Genomic DNA, 24,944 nt, shown 5'->3' with positions numbered 1-24,944 from the left:
CAGAGCTGGACCAGCATTCTGTCAATTAACTGGCACCCTATCACATCAGGTAATATAAAGTTCAAGCCATGGGAGCAGGCACAGGCTAAGCTCAGAAAGAAACCTCTGCTGGTGCCATCTGTTGTTGTACAGCTTACAATGTAAGGATTACTGAAATGGTGCTGAAACTAGAATACTCTAATAATTCCATTTCAGGGTTCAACAGTGCAAGCCTATGCATGCCTACACAGAAGTAAATTCTATTGAGCTCTGTAGTGCTTATTCACAGGTAAAATTGGGCCAAGGATGGCAGACTGGGGCTGCAGCTCAAGCCCAAAATGTTACTATGTGCTACAGCTACATGACAGCATTTGTTTAAAAAAGACAAAACACGGACTGTGGCCCACCTGCTGTTTTAAGGCCAGCTTGGCTTGCGCTCAAGTTCCAAGGGCCAGTTCAGGGTATGCAGCCAATCTGTGAACAGGCTCCTTTTGCCATCCTAGCAGATTGGCATAAGTACGGTGGCTTGTATAATCTGTGCATGAAGCGGCGTCATTGGGAGCCCATCCGTTGTGAAATCATTCTCTCCTTAGGGCTTTTCTTTTCCTTCTTTAATGCACACAGATTTGAAAAAACAATCTGTGCCAAACAAGGAGAATGGATTCAGAAATGGAGACGCGCCATCCAAAACAGCATGAGGCTTGTTTTTGATTGTCTTAAACAGAGTGGATTGGTGGAAGGTCCAGGGAGCCAAGCAAATCATGTTTCCTACTTGCTTTTGTCTCTTCACAGGGAAGCGTTGGGGAAGTGGCCAAAACTAGCTTGTTAAGTTCTGCCAAATCTGACAATGAATCAGCGAGCTCTGTGTGAAAATCTGTCCCACGGCCTGTTGCTGGCTGCTGAATACCAAGAACAGGTAAATTGATTATGGACACGGCCATCACTACATGAGAAAAAAGCTGTTCTATTCCATAAAACATTGCTATTTTAAAATATATGGGTACTCAGTTAGCAGGGACTGAATGAGAGCTGGTTAACATATGCATGTGCTTCATTCAATGACTGCATGCATGTGAGGGAAGAAGTGGCATAGCGTGGGTTGCCAGTGCCTGGGGCTTTGCAGAAGGGGGGTAAGAGGGAGGGAAATGGACGGAGTACACATGCTGCCAAACAGTATCTGCGTCACCCAGGAAATCACAGCCGCAGAGATGAGAAAAGAAGAGTTGTATTGAGGCAGCACCAGGTGTTGAAATTTTGCGCTCCCTAGCAATATTGCACCCAAGGCAACTGCCCCTATGCCCACTCATTCTACACCACTGGAAAAAAGGGTCATAGCCCAGTAGCAGAGCCCAACGCACAAGGTCTCAAGGCTCAGCTCCTGCTATCTCCTGCTACAAAGGGACCTCAGGTATAAAAACCCAACACCGTATTTAAGCAAATTGAATGTGGCATCAAAACTAATGCACACCTCAATTTTCAGAACCTTGAAACCAAAAAAATATTTGCTGGCAAATGTAAATGTGCCATCAAATCTAATGTGCACCCTAATTTTCGTGCCATAATTTGGCCAAAAAAGGTACACATTACATTCAGGTAAATACGGTATCTTGGAGAGCTCCTGCCACTGATGGTAGACCAGGGGTTGCCAACATCACACTCATGGGTATCAATGGGCCCATTGGTAGCTCCAGTGGCAGATATAAAAGCTCTCTGTAAATATCCCTTTTAAAAAGCCACAGTGCTACTTGCTTTTCCTGCTCAGTTCCAGTTTGCACTGGCTCAGTTCCTCTGTGTTGAACTCACCCTCTGAAACATGCTCAGATTACATTGGATGCCAATATTCAACACCCACCCTCCCTTCTGTTCTGCGGTGCAAAGAGCTTAACTGATGTTGGTGTCTTTTCCCCCACTGATGGGACAAAAGAAGTGATACATTTCTCAATATTGAATTATAACGGGACAAATAGAATTATATATTGCTCAAAATTGGTCTGCTTGTTTCATTAGCCCTTTTCACGTGTTCAAAGAACATCTGGGGCAGGACGGCGGGGGAATCAGGATTGTGTATGCAATCCCAGCTTCCAACATTTGTGCATTTATCTGAAGGTCTAAAAAGAGCTTATATGTTACAGTTGCAAATTCATAGACATCAGGGATAATGTCCACGGAAGGGTTCCCAATCACAGAGACATGCTCTTAGTGCATACAACTATTCATAACTTCAGATGAACACAGTGAAATTGGGAAGCTCTTACTGAGCTTTTCCATCACACGTGATGAAGAATCTCACTCACACTCATTCAGAATAAACTTTCTGAACAAGGAATAAATATTTGTGTTGCTCTGTCACCAGAGTAATTCAACTAAAATCCTAAGCTCTATGTAGATGTTAGCAGCTTCTGTGTTCAGCAAATTGGGAACAAGGGGACCAGGACGCAGTTCTCAACATTTTTGTTGAACCTCACAGGAACAAACAAACATTGAAATGCCAGGCTTGGGTAAATTCTGGGCCATTACAGATTCTTAGTGCCCCAAACATTAAAGGCATTATTCATGCTACAGTCACTGCACGAATACCACGTGCCCTGTGGAAATATTGTGGAGAGGGCCTCAGATGATGAGGAGTGGGGTGAGATCAGGGAGTTGGAGGAGACTGAGCTGAGGGAAGGTCCTAGGGGGTTGGGGTATGGGAGATCAGGACCTCAGGAGGAGTCTGACCCCAGGGAGGGCACCACCGGCTTGGGAGGTGGATACTTGAATTCAGGGGAAGGGCTGAGCAGGATTTCAGGAGATTGACCCACCTCCAGTTACCCCCAAGTGCAGGGCCACAACCAGTTGAGATGACTCAGGCACCTTTTCCCAACAGTGAAGAACTGTCCCATTCTGAAGAGGCATGTGGGGATGAGCCCAACACTGAGCCAGCTCCTTAAACTCTTCCTTCATTTCCAAGGAGGCAGAGGTGCAGTGCACACACGCACCATTTGAATGGGAATGCCCATCAGCTTTGTGGGGGCCAGGCACCCTCAAATATTTTACTATGTGGGCCAAAGCCCCCACAGCCCCTAGGAGTTGGTTCCTATGGTAGGAAACCAGGGTTGAAATCCCCATTCAGCCATGAAGCTCAAATTGGGCCAGTCAGGCTAACCTAACATCACAGGATTGTTGTGAGGATAAAACGGGAGGCAGAAACCAATGTACATCACCTTGAGCTCTTTGGGGGTAAGGTGGGATATGAACATAATAATAAACAAAATTGTCCATGTGGCAGGGTCCAAATAGAAAACCAGCAGCAACAAGCCGCAAAGCAGAACATACTGTATTAACTTGAATGTAATGCACACCTTTTCTGGCTAAATTACATCGCAAAAATTAGGGTGCGCATTATATTCGATGGCGCATTAGGTCTACGTAAATATGGCAAACTGCATAAACCCTTTTAAAAAAATGAAAGATTACAGAATTTTTACATCACTGACCCTACATAGTGAATAATACACTGAAGCACAAGGGGAAATAAGTTATTAAGCAAAAGCTCATTGCTAGAACAAAGGGCCGTCTTTAATACATTCTTTTTCTTTCCAGCCTATAATAGTAATATGCTGCAACCAAAATAGCTGCGGGTAAAAAAAAATAAACAATTGCGCTGTTCATTTTCAGCCTCACCAATTAAAATTTGCCCTCACTAATTAAAATTAGTCCCCACTGGTTAATCAATGAAAGCTTTAGTTAATTAATCTACCGATTAAACTGGCAGCCCTAATTAAGAAACGAGTATAATATGGATGGCTGAAATATTGTAGGAATGCGGGTGCAGAGAGGATACATGATGCCAAGTCAAACTTCCGGATGCATAAGTGAGGGCAATGATTCTCACATGACCACATGCTTATGCCCTTGTGCGTATGTGTGGATTTGTACATTTGTAAATATACTGCATGCAAATATATGGGAACACTGGACCCTATGGCAGGAGCGACGTGTGAGTTGAGAGCTCCGTCTCCCAACACCTTATTAAAAACCTTAAACGTGAGGAGTCAACCATCTCAGGACCACTACACTGGCTACAGTGGGTGTTTAAACTCTTCCTCTCTGCCATACTTTCATTCAGGGGATGGTGGGGAAACAAGTACTGGCATTGCAGCTCCCAAATATTTTGTCTCCCTGTTCTTAACAGGTCCTCTGTCACAGTCTAACACAGCCTCAGATCTTCAGCCATACCCAGCTAAGAGAAGAAGGTGGGAGAAATATTATTTCTTGGAGGAGACATTTTTTGAACTAATAATAATAATTTATTTATACCTAGCCCATCTGGCTGGGTTCCCCCAGCCAACAAAGCATACTGAAGTGAAATAAAATGATTTGGGTTTTAGGTACAAGCTTACAACAAAAGTGTAGGTATTTGAAGGTGAAAGCGAAATGTTTAAATTTGATATTCAGAGGGGAGGGAAGTAATTTATTCTATAATGGATCCCTTGATCAACCTTCATAAAGCTAATGAAAATGGTCTGTTTCCAATTAAGGAGTTTAATTCGGCATGAGCCTGAAATTTCACCTGCTTAAGAGAAACTGTACAAGCAATTCCTTGTGGTCCAAAGGAATGCTGTAGTAACCAATTCTAGTGATTGATGCTACATGGGATTTTCTATCTTTTAAAGTGTTTGGCTTGCAATAATTTATTTTTAAAGCTCAGGTGCTTTATTCTTTCATAGCTGAGCTCCGATTAGACTGAGGGTGAAATAAGCAACAACATAAATAAACACACTGGGACATTCACTATGGCTACCAGTAAGTCTCACCCAGGGAGTCTCTCTCAGCTTCCCATTTGATTGGACCATTCCATTGACCAATGACTACACTTCTTTTATAGAACAGATGCCAGGACTCAAGCCTGCCAGGGACTCACACTATGAATTGGAAATTCTGCCCTTCTAATTTTAGCTACTGAGGCCAGGGAAGTGGGTGAGGCTGAGGAAATTTAGCAGCGGGGAAACTGCCAAGATTCAAGCTTATTGGAACATCAGTCCCAGTTTCCTAATTCCAGGTGGATGGTAATAAACTAATGTTGAAGAGGGAGATGCACTTTGTATATGCCCAGAGGCACTTTTGCTTGATTTAGGGCTGGACCCTGGCCTTCAAAGTACATCATACAGGTGAAGCAGAATCCCTTTGAGAGCTGTGGAAGGAAGATACTGCATTGTTGTGGGCCTGTGTTGAAACAACGATGGATCACTGTTTGGGGTTTGAACAAAAGGATCCACCGCCAAGTTGTCAGACCCATCTTTAGTTGGGGAACCTGAATGGGCTATGAAATTCAGCAGGGTAGCTGGCATTCCTCCCCACTCTCCACCCCAGTTTAGGAAGATGCAGGCTAGGTCTGTGAGCATCTGTGAAAAGGAACCAAGAGAAGTTGCAGTTTGATGGGACAGAGTGGCAGGCAGGGCAAGAGCTGTCAGGATATGAAGCCATCTTAGGATGCTGCCCATCTTGGGGCACTTCCTTTTGAAGAAAGCTGAAGTAGGGCAATGGATATGCTGTAGGTAAGGTAAAGGGTAAAGGTAAAGGGACCACTGACCATTAGGTCCAGTCGTGACCGACTCTGGGGTTGCGGCGCACATCTCACTTTATTGGCCAAGTGAGCTGGCATACAGCTTCCGGGTCATGTGGCCAGCATGACTAAGCCGCTTCTGGTGAACCAGAGCAGTGCACGGAAATGCCGTTTACCTTCCCGCCGGAGCAGTACCTATTTATCTACTTGCACTGGTGTGCTTTCGAACTGCTAGGTTGGCAGGAACAAGGGCCAAGCAATGGAAGTTCACCCCGTCACAGGGATTCGAACTGCCAGCCTTCTGATCAGCAAGTCCTAGGCTCTGTGGTTTAACCCACAGCACCACCTACGTTCCAGTGCTGTAGGTAGGAAGGTGTTAAGTAGTATTCCTCCACCTACACTCACCTTTTGAGCCAACATCTAATTCTGTCTCTAAGGAACCACATTCAGCTAAGCACTGCTGGGGAAGTGGCATGTGCATAACAGTATAAATGCGCCCAGGGATTTGGAAACTGTCTAGCGTGAGCTAAGGAGTGGTTCCTATGCCCGGAAAGAGCAGGGGAAAAAGCTAAGTGTGGATAAGCCCTTAAACTACTTATACTCTTGTTTTCCATTATGCAGAGAAAGTTACATATGCTTGCACACTTGTGAAAGCTATTAACTTCCCATGGATTGTGACACTGCCTTCACCCTTCAGCTCTTGACCCAGTCTACAAGCACAGGCCATTATGGGCTCACCTCCCTTCTTGCTTTATCAAAGAAGCAAAACTCAACTTGCCTCCTGTAAAAGTAAGGTGAACACATTTATAGAAATATTTACTCCTTGCAGAACTTTATTTAGGAACACAAAGGTACATACCCTAATTAGCATGCCCCTGAACTCACAAAGTAAGGAAGGAGGGAGGCAGAGAGGGAGAAAAGCAGGGCCATCTATTGCAATGCTGAATAACCTTTGAAAATGCTATCTAATCTTCAGACTATTGAAATAACTTCAATTTGTTTGGTGTGGAATAAGGACACATTCAATCATGTGTGCTAGGACCTTTGCAGGACTCTTAGGAAGATTTGCAGATGTAATATAATGAAAACAAGTCCTGTGAAAAACTGCGCCTTAAATCTTCTCAGAAAGGGACCTTTCCACCTCAATTTGCTATTTTCAAATAGATTCAAATTAGATGGTTCATGCAGCACTTATGGTGGGATGCAAGGAGACACAAATATTCTCCTAGGGAGCCAAATAAATGAGAGCAGACGAACACCGCCACTTTTTCAACTTAGGTTCCCAAGCAGAATTAAATAGGAAGGTTGTTTATTATAGGAAACCAGCAAATCAATGGTTTACTGGTCCAGCAACTGGAATCTCAAAAGCCAATAAGGTCCAGACCTGCCTTCCTTGCAATGCTTTCTCCTGACTCTGATTATCTTGTACATGTCATCTGCCCAGCCAACAGGACAATGCTTTTGAAATGAAAAGTTGACCCCTCTGATTTCAAGGTGAGTCAGATGAGGACAGGAGAGACCCATGCTCATATCCCCAGACACAAAGTTCAATGAGTGACTTTAGCCCCCACTTCTCTCATAGGCTAGCCTGCATTGCAGGTTGTTGTGCAGACGAAATAGGAAAGGAAACCCATGCATGCTTCCCTGAGTTTCTTGGAGGAAGGGTGGGATGAAAATGCAGTTTGTAATCCTAATTTCAGCAAACTTTTTAAAAATGATAATGATAGCTATGATGATGAAGCTATTAAGGTAATGGAAGTCTCCCATTCATCTAACGAGGGATAAATAATCTGCAATGTATTTACCAAACTAAATAAAGCAAAATACTGGCCAGAGTGAAGTGATTTTGCCAATGGCTTTTCATTAAGTCCTTTCAAAACAAAGCAACAGAGGATGATGATCTACAACAATATAATATGCAAAGACAATACACCTGAGAAAAAGCAAACTTGCTATGTTAGCAGAGGAGGTGGGCTGTTAATGGTTTTTTTTTCACCAACTCAAATGAGTAGCCAGAGGATTTGAAGTCATTTTGACTGGTCAGGCTGTAAAATGTCAAAATATGTGTGACCTGAAGATCATGATTTATTTATTTTTAAAAGCCTTCTATTCGCAAGTTTTCATTGCCTTGCAATAAAATAATTAAAATCTCCCACAATATCAAGAAGTGATTGAAATAAATGAAAAACAGTTAAAGTACAATCCTGGAGTCACTAAATGAATAACCACCTTTCGTCAGATTTGTTGACCTACAGAACTAAGTGGGTGTATAATAAATGTAAACACAATTTTTTCAGGACACCCTTTCAGTAGCCTGAAAAATACCCTCAAACAACTCACAACTCAAATCCATGTTTGATCAATGTAGGGGTGAGGAAAAGGGTGATAACCAAGGAGAATCAGTAAACAACCCAACCACTATTTCCCACTGTATTTATCATAATGGTGGGCATTTTGCTAGTTTTTGCATAAAGCTGTTACCAAAAGTGACCTTGAGAGTCCCATTGTATCAAACTGAAAATCACACCAAATTGTCTTCATTATGCATGACACATTGCAGGCCCAGGTGCAGCAGAACATAAAAGGGAAAGTGTTGTAAAATGGAAGGGGGAAATTAGAGGTAGAAATTTACATAGCAACCGATTATTAAATCTACATAAATAAACCATATGGAGGTGCACCATCTATAATTCTATCAGTTCAAACCGAATGTGCATGTCTGAGGAAAGGGGCAGGAGAGAGGTTGGGCAAGGAGTGATATACCACAGAAGGAACTCTGCAAAGACCTCATAGTGCTTAATAGCTGGAGGATCTAAGAGGCTAGAGCCTTTGAGACAAAAGGCAAAGTAGCTAAAAGTAGCAACCTGCAAGGAGGAACTTGAGGGGGAAATGAGCTGTGGAACCAAGAAAAAAACCCCCAAAGAACTCAAATAGTGTTGCAAGGTGCTGAATCCAGGCCCACAACACAGGAATTGTACCAGCTATGGCTTCATCAGTCAATCAGCATTGTGACCTGACATCTCTAAAAAGATAGCATAGCCCAAGAAAGAATGCATGATGAGAAGGGAGGGGCAGTTGTCTAAATTTCATGTATGGATTTGCAACTAAGCAACCAGTTTCTTTGACTGCAGGCTTTTAGCAGTGAAACAAACTTCCACACATTGTTGCTACTGAGACTCATGGGAGCAAGATGGCAAAGCACTGCACTTAAACGTAACACACATAAGTGATACCCCACTCCCCGTCTCATTGACACCCCCGGAAAAGCACCAAAATGACTTTCTATTGCAGAAAGGAGCAAAATATAAAGATATGCAAGACAGGGAAAGCGAAAAGGCGTGTTGTATGTTGCACTTCATTTAGGCAGGCAGGCTCTGAACTTCAGAGCCAACGGTACACAGCAACCACTTTACGAAAGCAGAATTTGCAGGTAGCTCCAAGCCACATTCAACATTAATTTCAGCAGCAGAGCATTCATTTCCTCTCAAGGCTGCCTGCGTTAAACACAAACGAAGCCTCTTTATTGAACCAGAATAGATCAACACACCATATCCTGCAAGCCAGACAGAAAGGAGAATTATCACTCCAAAGGGTCGTTAATAAAGAAGTGAATTATCTTTAGAACATATTCATAGTTTAGCATCATCCCTCTGTTCTGTGAGTAAATATACCCTAATGCATCTTTTGAAAAGTGATGTCTCCCTGCGCTGCTCTGTTGCACTATTTATAATCACGCCTTCTTCCTGTGGTGCATTCTCGAAATGGCCCTCAACAAGCACCAAGTCACTTAAGAGTCTGACTTATTTATGGCTCTGGAGCTCTAACGAGAACTGGAACAGACATTTCATTCTTGTAATTTGAATGATCAGCAATTTAACAACATCCTGGAGGTCAAGTTCTCCCCTGGTTTTCTGCACAGGTATGCCTGCCACCAACCTTCTTTCCCCCTCTTGTTGAATGTGACTGGCATCTCTCGCACGAGTGACCTGAAACTATTAGCTCCACAGGTACCTTTCTGCAGCATGTCCATTCTCTCTGCGTGGAAGACTGTGGCCTCGATTGCACTGGGGGGCCTTGGGAGCGCAGGAGCGATAGCGAGATGATCATCCTCTGCCTTACATCGGTAAACTGCATTTAATGACCTTCAGATTCTTCAGCTCTATTCTTCAATTCTTCAATTTATTTTAAAAAGAAAAGAAAAGCACTCAACTCCACTCATTCCCATTATACAGAAAACATAGAAACAGCAACTGGCAATCTCCATAGCTGTATTAATTAATTAACTAATTGATCAAATCATCAGTGTAGGTTGAAGGCAAGGCACCACATGCGAACAGACGCAGAATGAAGGCAGTTATGCCTTTTCCAGACATCCTGGGAAAACACAGAACTGCAGGTCAGCTTCTTACGCTAACCACACAATCCTACTCAGTAATCTTCTCTGGGTTCAAGAGAATTTACTTCCAGGTTGCATTGTGCACAGGGCCTTAGCTTTCTTGAGTACAGTGGTACCTCGGGTTAAGTACTTAATTCATTCCGGAGGTCCGTTCTTAACTTGAAACTGTTCTTAACCTGAGGTACCACTTTAGCTAATGGGGCCTCCTGCTGCCGCCACGCCGCCGGAGCACAATTTCTGTTCTCATCCTGAAGCAAAGTTCTTAACCTGAAGCACTATTTCTGGGTTAGTGGAGTCTGTAACCTGAAGCGTATGTAACCTGAAGCGTATGTAACCCAAGGTACCACTGTACAGAATACACATGCACCACACCAGGAGTAGCCAATGTGGTGCTGCCCTCTGGATGTTGTAGACTAGCATAATCTCTGACCACTGACCATGCTGATAGGGGCTTATGGGAATTGTAGTCCAACAGCATATGGAGGGCACTATGTTGGCTACCCTGGTCTACACTGATGGGCAGCGGTTTTCAGGCAGGAGTCTTCCAGCCCTGCCTGAGCTGGAATTGCACTTGGTACACTATGCATGCAGAATGTGTCCTATGGTCCTTTCCCAACAACAGAAATGGCTGCACAATTGTACCAACAAGTAACAAATATGATTATAATGTGTGAGTCTTTCAAACATGCTCTCTCTCTCCCTGTGACTATATAAAGGGGAAATCAAATTTCTCGTGTACCTTCCTGGCATAGGATTTAAGTAATTTAAAGGCTTCCTTTAGAAGAGGTCTAAATCTTCTAGAAGGCTTGGCAAAGCTAGGTGTCCAATTAGCTGAGACACAGACACAGCAGTGAGGAAATGTCTCTTTTTTAAAAAGAAAAAGCGGCCACTCAACTTTGGTAGTTCTTTGTTGATGAAAAATGAATGTGATACTCATTGTAAATGGATTCAGATTGAGTTAAATAACCCCCTATTACTCTAGAAGGATAGCTGAGCTTTTAAAAAAGAGCAGTTGCCTAACTTAATAAAATAAAAGATAGCAGGAGCAGACTGGACAGTAATTAATTAAATTACAAACTATTGCTCAGGTAACCATCTGGGATGAATCCAACAGAGCTAACACCATGTATCAGTATCTTAGCAACTGACAATATGAATAAGTCTGTGTTTTGCAGTTAAAAGCCCTTACTTATAGTATGGTGTTACCAAAGTGATCCGCCTTGCTGTCATTTTAATTCTGCCCCTAAACACCTTAACTTCTAAAGTTTTTATGTGATTATGACTGCGCCAAGGAAGGGCTTGTGCATGCACAGCAGAGGGAATAAGCAATGGTGTGGCTATCCTCATAAACGTTAAGTGGGATTACCTTTGGAAGCTGTGAGGATTTGGGATATATGCAAATGACTTACATTTCACCCAATTCCTTTTGCACAGGTGTGCTACTTGGTCATTTAAGAGCTTTGGCAAGACCAAAGTATCATTCAAAGAAGGACCATCCCTACCGGGGCTGTAATGAATAGTCGTTCGTGTTGGTAAATGTTGAGATGCCAGCACCAAGGGTTTGCCCACAAAGCTTCAGTAGTAAGCCTTGAAAATGACATTATCCTCTTAGATTTCCTCTTCAGTTCTGTACACAGTGCCCAAATGTGCTGTGGTAGGAATGCTTAAAATCCTCAAGCTCATTCCCCTTTTCTTTAGATCGCTCTCCTTTTCTTCTATGTAACTCATCCCATAAGGAAACAGAGTTATTTCCCTTCTTCATGAGACCACACTAGGAACTTCCTATCCCTACTTCCTATAGCCAGGGGATCCTTGCCTATTCCCTGTATTTGCTATTGTATTCAGTTTTAGTAAAAAACAGAGGGAGCAGATACATACACATAGCTTTATAGTCTTCTTTTCTATGCAATGTTATTTTTCGCCGATTAGGAAGGTTCAGGGAGCATCTACCTTTGATTCCCCGTAACAACCCTTTATAGAAACAAAAAGCAGCCCACAGCCTGGTTTTGCAGATGAGTGGCAAGGTGTGCTCAAGGAGGAAAAGGAGACTACACAGAAGCGGAATGAATTGTTTGCAATTGTCTTCAACAGCAGAGGATATAGGGTAGATTCCCAGAGCTTGAATGAATGTTTGCAGCAGGGGAGCCAGAGGAACTGAGGCACAGAGTGGTGATGAGATACAAAGTCCTAAGCCTAATAGACAGAATAAAATATGACAAATCACCAACCTTGAATGACATCCACCATGAAATGTGAAATTGTTGATCTAGCAAAAATATACAACTAGTCCCATAGATACTGGAGTATTGGAAAGTGGCCAACATAATACCATTTTCTTTTATAGAATCATAGAATCATAGAATCATAGAGTTGGAAGAGACCACAAGGGCCATCGAGTCCAACCCCCTGCCAAGCAGGAAACACCATCAGAGCACTCCTGACATATGGTTGTCAAGCCTCTGCTTAAAGACCTCCAAAGTAGGAGACTCCACCACACTCCTTGGCAGCAAATTCCACTGTCGAACAGCTCTTACTGTCAGGAAGTTCTTCCTAATGTTTAGGTGGAATCTTCTTTCTTGTAGTTTGGATCCATTGCTCCGTGTCCGCTTCTCTGGAGCAGCAGAAAACAACCTTTCTCCCTCCTCTATGTGACATCCTTTTATATATTTGAACATGGCTATCATATCACCCCTTAACCTCCTCTTCTGCAGGCTAAACATGCCCAGCTCCCTTAGCCGTTCCTCATAAGGCATCGTTTCCAGGCCTTTGACCATTTTGGTTGCCCTCCTCTGGACACGTTCCAGTTTGTCAGTGTCCCTCTTGAATTGTGGTGCCCAGAACTGGACACAGTACTCCAGGTGTGGTCTGACCAGAGCAGAATACAGTGGCACTATTACTTCCCTTGATCTAGATGCTATACTCCTATTGATGCAGCCCAGAATTGCATTGGCTTTTTTAGCTGCCGCGTCACACTGTTGGCTCATGTCAAGTTTGTGGTCAACCAAGACTCCTAGATCCTTTTCACATGTACTGCTCTCAAGCCAGGTGTCACCCATCTTGTATTTGTGCCTCTCATTTTTTTTGCCCAAGTGCAATACTTTACATTTCTCCCTGTTAAAATTCATCTTGTTTGTTTTTGCCCAATTCTCTAATCTGTCAAGGTCGTTTTGAAGTGTGATCCTGTCCTCTGGGGTGTTAGCCACCCCTCCCAGTTTGGTGTCATCTGCAAATTTTAAAGGGAGTCAAGGCAGTGGGGGAGGGAGATACTGTTTGGTCACCTGACTTTATGGTGATGTCATTTGATTGAGAGGTGGGTGGCCCTCCCACCAGTCAAAATGGCCTGTGGTGTGCTGGGGAGCTCCAGACCCAGGCTCCCAGCCAGATCATGTCCTCCACTCATCGTTTATAACAGTAAAATGGGAGAGACAATCTAAACTTGCATGAGCACAACAACAACAAAGCACAATTAATTAAGAAAAAATGAATACTTTCATAACAATTAACACAGAAACTAGTGCTAAACCATATTCTGCTAGATTTTTGGATGCGGCTTTTACATTGAGAGAAAGCTCAAATAAACTGTGGAGATTAGGGAAATGAAATAAACTGTTGTCTGAATGCAGCCTTACTCTCAGATACTCCCACTGAGTTCAGGGGGACTTTATCCCAGGTTAAGTAGGTATAGAATTGCAGTCTCAAAATTGCCACGAATCCCACCCCTCCCCCAGGTCTGTTATGAAGGCACCATTAGTTACACAATGTTCCAAAAGTATATATTGAGTCTTTGTAGTATCTTAAAACTTTGCTGGCAGATGATATAACTTTTAATATATTTATAACAGGAATTGAAATATGCAAGGGAGAGTTCTAGCACAAGTCTACAAAGGCATAATCGTTTTAATGCACGATACAAAGCTGCTTTTTGCAACAAAACAGACAATCACTGGGTGGGTGTTAAATGATGAGTGCAGGATAGCATTAGGATGAAAGCAAGGTGTTTTGTTCTCTCAGACATGTCACTTTCTCAGAGAAATCCAAATTAGAATTTTACTTTAGCGGATAAGAGCAATGCAGCATGTCACTTAATTGTTCCCAGCTTTTACCTGTAGACATATCCTCCCTCTCTTAGTGTGGCTCAGCCATTTGTGCTGGGGGTTCCAGCACTCCCCCTGCTCCTATTTATGTACAATTTAAAATCTGCCCTTAACACAGGAACAACCCCTTCTTCTTTGGAACCATAGAATGGTTCATTATAGCATTCTCCAGCTCATGGGAGGCAAAGAAGTGCTTTCTATCAGTTGAATGAATAACAAGCAACATTTGCTACCTAGGATGATCAGCGGCTGATGTGAAATGCAGAAAATTGCTCACATAGAAGATGCAACGAGAGTCATAATAAAAGTTCGTGAGTGGGAAAATAAGTTTGCAAGATGGAATTATAAAACAACCTTCATTTTGAGCAAATTATAAGGAGCAGACATTTCTCTTCTGCTTCTACCCATGATATCCCTATGCACATATCTTACTCATGTATGCAGAATTGGTGACAAAAATATGATTCTTAGTTTAGGTGCGATTCTTGTATCTGTTGGTGCATGGGGGGAAATATATAATATAGTATGGAAAATTCCCTGGATGCCAAGATCCACGTTTGGGGCAAATACCCTTGGGTGAGAGAACCCCAGCAGAGATTTAAAATCACAAAATGTGCAGCAAAGTAAAGTGAGGAAATATAGGCTGTTAGGCCTTTAAAATATGCCATTCCATAGTTCCTCTCTTCCCCTAGCACGGAAAAGACCACACATTGGGCAACTTAAAAATGGTTTACAGTACTTACAAACGTCCCAATGGTTGGATTCATGTGCTTCCGAAAGTTGCAAAGGCAGTAAAACATGGCTTAGTTACAAATTGATGAAAGTGCCTAAATTTTTTGTATAGGAACTCAAGAGTGGCTTGTGAGAGCTGTGCAGTCTGAGCTGGAGCAATCAATCAAACTGAGCTTCTCAGGTAGACTGAGGGAACAAGGTGAGGGGAAGCGGGCATAAATATGCCGGGCAGGACTGCTTACTCTATGGTATTAACTACTTAATTAAACTTACATGTGTAGATTATGGAAGTTTATCCAGAAGGGAATGTAGCCCCTCAACTAAAAGGGTGCACCACCCCTTTGTTTGTTTGTTAAATTTGTATACCGCCCTATACCTACAGGGACCTTTATTTGGCATGCATTACTCTGTACAACACCATGTAGAGTAATGCCATTATTCTAAAATGATAACTATTCCCACTCCAACCCCCCAAAAAAATTGCTTGAAAGAGGTTTATGTGTTAACCTACATTGATTTTCCAGAATCTGGGGCTCTCCATATATATGTTTTGGACTGTTTGGTTGGGGCTGATGAGAGTTGTAGTCCAAGCCCTTTGGAGGGCACCAGGTTGGGGATGCCTTGCCTACATCCAATTCATAATGCCAGGGGAGCTAAAACAAAACCACCATAGTAGAAAACTAAAATTTGATGGATTATTTCCCTTGACAGTGACCTCTAGTGAGAACTGAGGCTCACTTTACTTTGTACATGCCAACATATCCAAAGAACAGAAACTGGGGTTGCTTGATCCAGACTGCAAAAAGGACTCCTATACCATTTAAAACTGAGGGACAGGGAGTGGCAACAGGGGAGATAGGACTTGGTAATATTCCTTCTTCTGTATGGCTCTTAAATGCATAGGAGCCTTCTCTAGGACTGGCACAAAAAAGCCAAACAGAAATGCCACCACAGTCTGAATGACCTGTGTTTCAAAGCCACATGTCAGAATAACACAGATGAGGAGCACACACCCGTTTTAAATCTCAATCGGATGTGCCAAGTCAAAATAACGGGCTGTTTGAAAGAGGAAATGGCCTCGGTTTCAAATCCCATTGTCATCTGCTTCTGCCACTGGGCAGAATGAATAGCAGGCAAGAGAGGCAACCGCATCAGGCCTTGCTACACTTGCTGTTACTGTTACTTGCTGTTACTGCCAATAAACCATCTGCTATGTAACCAAATAACTTATCAACATTTAGATAGATTCCCATTACAATGCAGGCAACAGTACTGTACTGTGGAGAGTGAAGAATCAATCATCATAGCAGGGATCATCAACCTTCCAGAGGCAACAAAGAAAAGCCTCAGCTCCTTCCCCCAACTACAATTCACAGGGTAAACCATAACATTTAATTGATTGAAAACAGATGCAGCTATAGTTACATCTAAGCCTGAACACAGAGCAAAACTATGGCTTTCCAAAACTTTGTGCTGTGAGCTTGAGAACTGCTAGTGTGGTGTGGAAAATAAATTAGTTTTGAAAATGAAGTTTATTTTGTTGGATTCCCCCTAATAATAATGATGATGATGATGATGATGCCTACAGAGGAGGCTGTCCACTGTCTCTCTCATCTCTTTATAATTCACTGCTCTGCCTTTCCTCCTTCCAATCGGTGTCTGCTGAGGGCGAGTAATTTTATCGCATCTCTGCATCAGGCTGGATCACTCCATCACTCCCAATGCAGAGAGACAGCAGAATTAACTACCTTCAGTGGAGGTGCACCCACAATAGTGACTCACGCAGAATCACAGAGGAGCAAGGACTGCCAGTCAGCCCAGAGAATATTAAACTGTTTCATCTTCTATCAGATGAATTGTGGCAGCTGTTTTGCAGTTAAAACACTTAACTGACTCCGTGCGGGAGGAGGGGGGGGACCTTCTTCCTCCTTGCCACTCCTTGGTCCTCTCTAGGAACATGCAACAGGAGATCTCTTTATTCCACAAACCAAATCTCTAACTAGAAAATAGTGTGGGAAGGAGCCATTTTAAAACTGAATAATCTTCTATGGCTTAGTTCAGAAACCATAGCTTGGCAGGAACTGGCAAGTGTGCTAGTGGGTTCCCAGAGAGGAGAGTACAGCCACTGTGGCTCCTCCCATGTTCCTCCTGGTGCCACACTTCCTAAGACAACGTCATAGCTTGGCTTCACGGATCATCGAAACCCAAGCTCCATCGTTCGTCTGCTCTAGGCAAATCACAAGCCATAAACCAAGAACAGACCTTGGTTACAGATTGTGGCATGTCTGGAGCAAAACAAACCACAAATCAAGCTTCCTAGAACAGTGGTCGCAATCTCGTCTCCAGGAATCTGCATGTTCACGCTAAGCCGTAGTCTGGCTTATGATTGTGTGCAAACCAGGTCTATATTTGCCTAGCTTTAATTAAAGTTGGTCCAGCATGCCATCTTCCTATTCTTTCTTGTGGGCTCCCTAAAAGACACTCCTAGCTACAACTTTATGCAGCTTTGCAAATGGAATATAGCCACTGACATACATGAATCAGACAGCAATCAGACATGTGCATCCAGAAAAAACCAATAAGCTTTTTGCAAACCATTCATACATATTAAGAAAATACATTTCTATAGCCACCTTCTGACATGGTTTTTAAGAGCGGAAGTTACATGTGAAGCAGTAACTTTGCCAAGTATCGGTTTGAGGGAATTTCATACTGACTTTATTACCAAGGCTTCCAAGCAAACCAAGCGCTGCAAGGACACTGCTTCAGGCATTCAACAGCACAAGACTGTTTGTGAAGGTCGTTCTGGAACCCAGGGTCCCCGTACCATATCCAGAGGACAGCTGACCACACTGTACACAAAGCGAGGAGGGAGGGGAACACAACATGCACCCCAGGAGTTAGAAGGTGCTTTTCCTCCATCCCCTTTCAAAATCTCTGCAGGTACTGCACAGTGTGTCATTCCCATCTGGCAAATGGGCCTTTGGAAAACCAGACTACGCTGAAGCACCCAACATCTGAACTGGGAGAGGGCACTAGATGTTATCTGACAGAAAAGCTGAAGCAATACAACCATTCCCTGCTATTTAATTTGTCTAGACGTGTCATAAAGCTCCCTTAATTATCATCCACATTCTGGCTAAAAGTTACCCCCAATCCAGCATTGCACAAGAGTAGTTCGGCCAGTTTTGTCTAGTACTGTATCTAATATTAAGTTGTTCCACGTTTGTCTTTTGTGTCCCATATGAGAATAGAGAGACAAGATAAAGCATAAGGGGACGGGGTGACATTTACTTCAGAGCATGCACCCATCTGGCTAGAGCTCCTAAAAATCTGTGTTTTATTGTGACCTGGCTGCAATGCATTGTATTACTCAACTGCAGAAAGCTTCTTTTATTAAGCTGTTTTTCACATCAGGTTCCCTAGGATGTTTTGTGCAATTCTGCACTACTCCAGGTGAAAAGGGGAATCAGTTTTAAAACCATCTTTAGTTTGTCATACAGCATTGTGAGTTTACAGTGCTTCTTGTCCAGCTTCCCTTCCTTTTCAGGGCACTCAAAGCCACTCAATAGGGTGATAGAATGAAGTTTTTGATACATTAGGCCCCGAAGAAAGTAGGGCGGCAGCATTTTCCAGAGGTGCCCTACCAGCTGAATGGCAGCTGGGGCCACTTGCTTGTTCATCTCAAGAGAAAGGTTTGGGTACAATATTAATACTAGATAAGGAATCTCTCCTGTATGACCCATCTTCTGCTTAAGCTTTCCTTTTATACGCAAAGTAAAATGGAAACCATCTGAGCTAAGGTGTTAAAAAACACACACTACTAACACAGCGGTTGCAGAACTTGCTGTCCCTGGCAACAATTGTTCAGCTTCCTTCAGCTGTAAAATGGAATAAAGACATGTACCACAAGCTTCTTTATATATTAATATAAAGAAATGTATTATATAAAGGAGGATGGGAAAACACTTCTACTCTTGAAGGGTTGTCTGTTCATTAAAATAAATAAAAATGCCTTGAGTTAGACACTCTCTGCAATACAATTTACTGACCACAGAGGCTGTTGATAATCCACAGACCCCTGAAATGCTCTAAGATAGACCATACTACCCAGCAAACAGCCCTGGTTTATCAAATCCACCGACCACCTCAGGACCACCTCCTTTCCTGTTTTCTCCCACATCATATAGAAATGATGTGATACATGGAAGTATACAAGCTTGTACAGAAGCAATATATAAAAGGCGGTTATGCAGAAACATGTATACAAATATATCCTTAACGAGTTAACCTTTTCCCAACTGCTGCGTAAGGACAACAGTTTTATTTAAAAGACTGTAAGTATACATTTGGAATTGCCCTCACACTATAGATAAATACAACAGCATCTCTCCCCCCGCCCCCCCCATGTCCTTATTTGAGTTCCTAAGAAATGTATATAATAAAAACGAATACTCAAACAGTTGCTGCCTAAACAGAGACTTCCAAGGGAAAGCATGTTTTTAACAAATGCTATTGTGATTGGCTATGGTTAAAAATGAGGTGGCCACTCAAAATTATACATAAGGCTTAACTTTTGATAAGCCACACATTTAAAAGTTTCTTTCCATCGTTTGGTTCCTACCTGCTCTGCTGGAGGGAAAATGTTCTCCATGTTGTAGATGCCTCAGTCTCTGGCCCCTAATCTCCCACAGAGCAGCTGTGCTGGTTTCTATCTCTGGTTCCTAATCGGAGGCAGGTGGCGGCAACCCTAATGAGGGCTGGTAGGGAGGAAGGGGAAAAAGTGGGACTTCCAGGTCACAAAAACAAAACCTTCTTCCTGTTAAAAGGGGGAGGGAGGCAAAGGGGGAGACAACCTCCTTCCTATCTCTGAGCCAGAAGATTGAAAGGACTGTGATCTGGCAGCCTACCTCTTCATGAATTTCAACTGTATCAGACATTATTCCTCTCTCATCTCCTTCACCTGGGGTCCAGGTAGGAACTCTACCTTCTGTTTTTTCAGCTTTTAGCACAACAGGCTGCATGGACATGGAGAAGGGCAGGGTTTGGGAAGTTCTGTGTTCAGTACTATGATCCAAGCCACCCCTTGTTGTACAGCCATGCTGTGAGATCCTGGCACGCATCCCAGAGCAAGATTTGAACCCAAGCCTCCCATGTCAGACCCAAATGTATTAGTCATTAGGCCACATGTTACCATTGATGCTTAGCTTATGGGGAGAGCCCTCAGGCTTCGACCAGCCTTTGCAGCCAGAAAAAATGGACGCTTGTCGTGAGCCTGTCCACACACATCCCCAGCACAGAGAGGGGTTGCTTGGTTTCAACACTGTCTTCAAAAACCAGTGTCTAGGTTTTTGCCCTGTTCCCCAGCTCTGAAGTGGAGAGGGGGCTGGTGCTAGCCCTGTTGCATTGAGCCTCAGAGAAACTTTCCAAGTGACTTTGTGTTGCACCACATTCCCCAAATATGGACGCAGGAAGAGGATCTCTCTGGTGTTTCCCTCTCCAGCTTAAAGCATATACTTGCAAAGAGTCAGCTGATGAGGGTACTTGTAGATCTTTGATCTGGGCCATTGCAGTGCAGGTGTTGCCCTATTAAGAATGAGGTGAGTTATCAGCAAAAACATTCTTGAACTGATAGCTCAAGAGTGCACATATTTATTTACAGCCAGATAGTTGCTTTGTATCTGCATTTTTGCAGGAGAAGAGTGAATCTGATATCCTGCTGGACCTTGAACTGTGTTACAGAGCAAGGAAGTTGTCTACATTTCCTTAAACTGCAATGGCTTATGAACATAACCAATTCTCTTAATGGTTAAGTTGCACTGGTGTTAAAACGGTCCTGACTATGTATGTTTACATAAGTGAATTCCGGCTGTGACTAACTTGCCTGCTTTGTCATGAGCAGGCTTGCCCTGAAAGTGTTTTGAGGCCTCAAAAGCAGAATTCTGATTTTAATGAGCATAATACATGAGATTGAACCCTCCCCTCCCCATCTGCATCGGTATTGCATTAAATACCACCTTGTTGGTGCAAAACAGAGTTCACCAGATAACAACTCCCAAGCTTACACAAATCACATTCAGCTGCACGCTACGTTGCCAAAGAGTAGACCAGTTCGCACAACTCTTTTGTCATGGTGAAATGTGTCCACTGGTGATGTTCAAGTCACATTATTGCCTCAGCCTGCACCCTGCTCAAACCCCGAGACACACATAACATGTTTAGAAAATTTGTGAGGTACACCTATGCGCTGATACGAATCAGTCCTCAGTCATGACTCCCTCATTTAATGTGATGAACCTAAGCTGTTCCAGTTTGCGGTATCAGTGTTGCTAAGCAACACTCTCTACCTACTCAGTATTGCCTTTTTAATTTTAATTTTATTTAGAAGAGGCAGAATTTTTTGCTACACTTGTGCTTCAAAATCCTTGCAAGATCAGAATAAAATAGTGTTATGTCTAGGGGGTTCGTGGGGTTTTGGAGTAGTATTTTGTATATTGCGGATACCATCCCTTTGCCGTGCCCCTTTGTTGTTAGGAAGAGGTTTTTGAAGGTTGTCAGGGGCCTAGTTGCTGCTAGTTTTACTACTGGGTTGTTTAAGAGGGCATGTTTCTATGTTGGGGATTCCCCATCCTCCCTCTGAGGAGGGGAGGTGCAGATATTTAGGGCTTATTCTTGGGGGGGGTTTTTTGTGTGAGATGAATAAGTGTAGTTTTTTCTGCCATTTTCAGAGTTGGGTTGGGGGGATCCAGATTGGGAGGGTTTGGAATAGGTAGGTTAGTTTTGGGAGGGTGATCATTTTGATCATGGCTATTTTGTATGAGAGAGTGAAGTTTGTGTTGTTCCATCTCTTTAGGTCCTTGTTAATTTGCCACCACATGGGGTTGTAGTTGTGAAGGTATAATTTATTGAGGTTTCTGGTTCTTTGTACCCATAGGTATCTGAACTTGGTGTGGCAAAGTTTTATCTTGGTGAGGTTAGCCAGTTCTTTTTGGGTGTGAGGAGGGGTGTTGAAGCTTCTGACTTTGCAAAATTTACCTGTAGGCCCATTACCATTGCAAATGTGTTGAATTCTCTGATTAGGGAGGTTGCTGTGTTTATGGGGTCTGGTGTTGTGACCATTAGGTCATCTGCAAAGAGCCCTAATTTTGAGGTTTTGCCTTTTATTTCCACTCCCTTGACGTCTGTGGCTGCTCAGATTCAGATTGCTAAAGGTTCTAGTACTCCAAAACCCCACAACGTAATCAAAAACGTAATCCCCTAGACGTAATCAAAAAACAATGGGAAGATGACATAGGATATGATATCCACTCAGTGGACCAGAATGTGGTCTAACCCCCCCCCAAAAAATCCATATCAATGAGAAGGAGAGAACTCACTCTGAAACTCATCTACAGGTGGTACCTAACACCAAGGAAATTAGCACTAATACGCCCAGGAACCACACCAAAATGCTGGAGAGGGTGCACCTTCACAGGCACATACATACACATGTGGTGGGAATGCCCCAAAATCCAATTATTTGGGATAACAGCCATATAAGAAATATTTAAAATAACTAAGCAAGTATTAGAAATCACCCCAGAATTGGCCCTACTAAACATATTCAGAATAAAATAGTGTTCCACTGAAGGGCTTGAACAGCCAAATGCCAGCCGAGTCCAAAAGATAGTGACATTTGTCCATATATATTGTTTGAATATTGAACGTGTACAAAATCTGGGGCAGGTTACATACCCAGGTCTAGTTCATACATAGCATTTCCCCCATATGGACATGAATTCCATCATAGGTGAACATTGTACTGGTGTCTATGATCCACAATAGACATGATGTGGCAGATCTAGTTCATTTATCTCTGACAATTAAGAAAATGATGATGATTCAGATCATGGAGGGCCCAAATCTGATTAGGCATGTGCTGCTGGGACAGGAGGAACCAATTCTACCCCACCCCAAATCCCCACTCCTCTCTCTCTCTCTCTCTCTTTCTTTCTTTGTTTCTCTCTCTCTCACACCCTTATTAAAATCTGATATTTGCTTCATAGGCAACTAACAGGTTTGATGAAAAAGCAATTTGAACAAGGAAGGTAGAACACTGGGAAAGAATCCTCAGCACCAAAGTTCCAGTCCAACTTGCCCCCGGCTCCAAATACATGGCTGCTCTAAGTGTCTGTGTCTATATATAGCTATGTCTATAGATATAGATATACAGTATCTATTACAGGTGCATGAGAGCCTAAGCACGGGTATCCAGTCCCATGCCATATCTAGTCAAGCCCCATATGTTCCCACAATTACAGATGTTCAAACCCACAACACGCAGCCGTTTCCAAACACATCCTGTAGCAGCAGCAACTGCTCATCATTTTTCCTTTTTGTACACAGCATACTTATTCCTTTTTCTGTGGAGATTGTGTTACACACACACATTCACATGCCAGGTATGATCTAGCCCGTAGTCCTATATACTGCGATTTGCTTTGAATACAGATTTTCATCTTAGTGTTTTCTTTTTCTTTTTTTTTTCTTTTTTTGGCCAAGTGACAGGAGGGGAAGAATTAAAACCAGTGTTAGTGGGAAGCCAGAGAAAGAGTGGGAATATTAATGTTCTAATTACAAGAGAAGAATTTAATATGCTCAGTGAAGCCTGTCTGCAGCAAATCAGTCCTTGGGAGGGGAATAAAGAGTGGCTGCGGTAACCTGAGATATTTCTCCCTGCCTCTCTTCTCTCAGTGGTTGTGTTGTGGTGTGTTTTTTTATGTGGAAGAAATCATTTGTAGGAAAGGAGGTATTTCAATTATAAGGTGCTATTCTTAATGAAGAAAAGGTGGTCTTGCTGGGAAGGGCTAAGGGTTGGAAGGCTTGGGAAATCATCTTTCAAAAACTCTCCTGGGCAAATGCAATTGAAATGGACACATACTTTATTCCCACAGCATGTTTAGAAGGCATGTGGTGCTTTAACAGGTATAACCAGTGCATAAACAAGAGATGGGAACCCTGTGTAACACAAGCTGCCTTGAGTTCCATGCAATAATATTCAGATATTAGTGAAATTAAAATACAAAAAGGGGGGTGCATTTCCCTCCCCCAAAGGATGGTTCATGCACCTTTGGCATCTAATTCTGAGACTATAACAATTTTTTCTAATGATCCTGGAGTACTGACTAATTAGTTGGAGGCTCGGTGTCAGCATTTGAGTTGTTGGGGCCCACATGCCACACAATGACTCACAAAGGCTAATAGTGGTATCCCATGTCTCTGTGTATTTCCCCCCCCTGAGCTTTTAAACTTTTCCTTGACCTACAGCTGAGAAGAGAAAGGGTTGAGCTGGGTAGCTACAGGCTTCAACCTCTTCATTTACCCACCATATCTCTAGGTCCCCTTCTTGACATAGCAATGATACGTTGGTTCTCACAGGCACTGTGTAAAAAACAAAGATGGTAGCAGCTGCCCATCTTAGAACCTCTTCTTTCGTTGGTGCCCAAATAAGTGTTTGTTTTTTTAAATTCTGGTGCCTGTAGTGGTGGTCATAGCTGTCAACCGTCCCTTATTTGGTGGGAAACTCTCTTATCCCAGCGCCGTGTCCTGCTGCTGACCCTTATTGATGATGTCCCTTAAATTTCCCGGGTTTCAAAGAAAGCAGCTCCTCTCACTCACTCCCTGCCAGCCAGGGAGGAGGGAGTCTCCAACTGTGTTGCTTGGTTGCCCAGCCCGCCCCCCTCTGGCCTCCTCTCACCAGCCTTGGCCCCCGGGTGCCCCTCCCCGCTGGGACTGGCAGGAGCCTCGGGCCCTTCCGCCGCCATCCTCCTCGCGGCCGCCAAACTGAGTGTCTCTGCCTGGGGTAGCATCTTCGTAGCTTGAACTTTGTTTTGCGCGACAAGTGGTTGCTGCTTGTAGTTATTTAATTGCAGTGTTTCATCAGCTTGAGCAGCAACCTCAGGAAACAAAGGGCTAAAAACCGGCGCTGCTCTCCAAAATTATCTGGTCCCTTTTAACTTCGTATTTCAGGTGGTTGACTAAAATCCCTTATTTTGGCTGCTGATTCCTTATTTTCGAGGCTGCTGGTCCCTTATTTTCAAATCTGTAAGTTGACAGCTATGGTGGTGGTGATGGTGAGGAAGGAGCCAGCTGCTAGGTTGGTGCTGGCAGTGTTGGGGGACTCACCCTGGTTGACAGCTTTATATTGGTTCCTAACCCC

At 43.2% G+C, this 24,944-nt stretch overlaps 1 long non-coding RNA gene across 1 annotated transcript in view; it reads right to left on the bottom strand.

Moving 5' to 3' along the window:
• LOC309529962 overlaps window positions 1-24,944 on the bottom strand; it is a 104,613-nt gene that overhangs the window by 67,624 nt on the left and 12,045 nt on the right. Inside the window, exons 2-3 of the long non-coding RNA XR_014218560.1 lie at window positions 19,371-19,506; window positions 9,536-9,696 (exon numbers count right to left, since the gene is read on the bottom strand). This is a non-coding gene — a long non-coding RNA (uncharacterized lncRNA). The remainder of the gene's footprint in view (window positions 1-9,535; window positions 9,697-19,370; window positions 19,507-24,944) is intronic.

The sequence above is a fragment of the Podarcis vaucheri genome, assembly GCF_965113315.1.
Source record: "Podarcis vaucheri genome assembly, chromosome: 3".
Classification (NCBI taxonomy): Eukaryota; Metazoa; Chordata; class Lepidosauria; order Squamata; family Lacertidae; genus Podarcis; species Podarcis vaucheri.
The sequence above is the reverse complement of the archived record's forward strand: the minus strand, read 5'-3'. Positions and strand labels throughout refer to the sequence as shown.